The sequence below is a fragment of the Theropithecus gelada genome, unplaced genomic scaffold (assembly GCF_003255815.1).
Source record: "Theropithecus gelada isolate Dixy unplaced genomic scaffold, Tgel_1.0 HiC_scaffold_77, whole genome shotgun sequence".
Lineage (NCBI taxonomy): Eukaryota > Metazoa > Chordata > Mammalia > Primates > Cercopithecidae > Theropithecus > Theropithecus gelada.
Genome location: NW_020264417.1, coordinates 3,624 through 6,267, shown reverse-complemented (window position 1 = coordinate 6,267; position 2,644 = coordinate 3,624). Strand labels below are relative to the sequence as shown.

General features: G+C 39.6%; 1 pseudogene; it reads right to left on the bottom strand.

Annotated features, from left to right (window-relative positions):
- Positions 1-1,247: 1,247 nt before the first annotated feature.
- LOC112618007 lies at positions 1,248-2,420 on the bottom strand (annotated as a pseudogene).
- Between the last annotated feature and the right edge of the window lie 224 nt (positions 2,421-2,644).

Genomic DNA, 2,644 nt, shown 5'->3' with positions numbered 1-2,644 from the left:
CAAAGGAGTTTCTCAGAAAGCTTCTTTTTCTTTGTTATCGGAGGATATTTCCTTTAGCACTATAGTCTTCAAAGGGATCCGAAATATTCGTTCGCAGATTCCACAGATATAAGGCTATCAAACAGATCCAGGAAAGACAGCTGTAACTCTGGGAGTGGAAATCACACATCACAAAGCAGTTTCTCAGAAAGCTTCCTTCCAGTTTTTCTCTGAGGATACTTTTTTTTCACCATAGACCTCTATAGGCTTCCAAATATCACTTTGCAAATTCCACAAGAAAAGGCCTAGCGAACGACTGCTTGAGGGGAAAGCTGGAACTCTGTGAGATGAATGAACAGAACACTAAGAAGTTTCTGAGAAAGCTTCTTTCTAGCTTTCATCTGAGGACATTTCCTTTTTCACCATAACCCACCATGGGCTTCCAAGTATCACTTTGCAAATACCATAAGAAAAGTCTTAGCGAAAGGCTTCTTAAGAGGAAAGCTGTAATTCTGTGAGATGATGTCACAGAACACAAAGGAGTTTCTTAGAAAGCTTTTTTGTCTTTGTTATCAGAGGATATTTCCTTTCGCCCTATAGTCTTCAAAGGGACCTGAAATATCTGTTCTCAGATTCCACAGAAATAAGGCTAGCAAACAGCTAAACGAAATACAGCTGTAACTCTGTGAGTGGAAATCACACATCACAAAGCAGTTTCTCAGAAAACTTCTTTCCAGTTTTTCTCTGAGCATATTTTCTTTATCACCAGAGCCCTCTATGGGATTCTAAATATCACTTTGCAAATTCCACAAGAACAGGCTTAGCGAACGGCTTCTTGAGGGAAAAGCTGTAACTCTGTGAGATGAATTAATAGAACACTAAGCAGTTTCTCAGAAAGCTTCTTTCCAGTTTTCATCGGAGATTTTTTCCTTTTTCACCAAAGCCTTCCCTGGGATTGCAAATATCACTTTGCAAATTTCACAAGAACAGTCTTAGTGAAAGGCTTCTTGAGGGGAAAACTGTAACTCGGCGAGATGAATTAACAGAACACTAATTAGTTTCTCAGAAAGCTTCTTTACAGTTTTAATCTGAGGATATTTCCTTTTGCACCATTGCCCTCTAGGTGCTTCCAAATATCACTTTGCAAATTGCAGAACAACAGGGTTAGCGAAAGGCTTCTTGAGGAGAAAGCTGTAACTCTGTGAGATGAATTAACAGAACACTAAGCAGTTTTTCAGAAAGCTTCTTTCCAGATTTCATCTGAGGATATTTCCTTTTTCACCATAGCCCTCTATGGGATTCCAAATATCACTTTGCCAATTCCACAAGAACAGTCTTAGCGAAAGGCTTCTTGAGGGGAAAGCTGTAACTCTGTGAGATGATTTCCCAGAACAAAAAGGAGTTTCTCTGAAAGATTCTTTCTCTTTGTTATCGGAGGATATTTCCGTTGGTCCTATAGTCTTCAAAGGGATCCGAAATATCCGTTTTCACATTCCACAGAAATAAGGATAGCAAACAGATCCACGAAATACAGCTGTAACTCTGTGAATGGAAGTCACACACCACAAAGCAGTTTCACAGAAAGCTTCTTTCCAGTTTTTCTCTGAGGATATTTTCTTTTTCAGCATAGCCCTCTATGGGCTTCCAAATATCACTTTGCAAATTTCACAAGAACAGGCTTGGCGAACGGCTTCTTGAGGGGAAAGCTGGAACTCCGTGAGATGATTTAACAGAACACTAAGTAGTTTCTCAGAATATACTTTCCAGTTTTCATCTGAGGATATATCCTTTTTCACCATAGCCCTCCATGGGCTTCCAAATATTACTTTAAAAATTCCACAAGAACAGTTTTAACGAAAGACTTCTTGAGGGGAAAGCTGTAACTCTGTGACATAATTTCACAAAACACAAAGGAGTTTCCCAGAAAGATTCTTTCTCTTTGTTATCGGAGGATGTTTCCTTTGGCCTTGTAGTCTTCAATGGGATCTGAAATATCCGTTCTCAGATTCCACAGAAATAAGGCTAGGAAACAGATCCACGAAATGCAGCTGCAATTCTGTGAGTGGAAGTCACACATCACAAAGCAGTTTCTCATAAAGCTTCTTTCGAGGTTTTCTCTGAGGATATTTTGTATTTCACCATAGTCCGCTAGGGGCTTCCAAATATCACTTTGCAAATTCCACAACAACAGGCTTAGCGAACGGCTTCTGGAGGGGAAATCTGTAACTCTGTGAGATGAATTAACAGAACACTAAGCAGTTTCTCAGAAAGCTTCTTTCTAGTTTTCATCTGAGGATATTTCCTTTTTCACCATAGCTCTACTTGGGCTTCCAAATATCGCTTTGCAAATTCCACAAGAACAGTCTTAGCGAAAGGCTTCTTGAGGGGAAAGCTGTAACTCTGTGAGATGATTTCACAGAACACAAAGGGGTTTCCCAGAAAGCTTCTTTCTCTTTGTTATCAGAGGATATTTCCGTTGGCCCTATAGTCTTCAAAGAGATCCGAAATATCAGTTCTGAGATTCCTCAGAAATAAGCTTAGGAAACATATCCACGAAATACAGATGTAACTCTGTGAGTGGCAGTCACACATCACAAAGCAGTTTCTCAGAAAGGTACTTTCCAGTTTTTCTCTGAGGATATTTTCTTTTTCACCATAGCCCTCT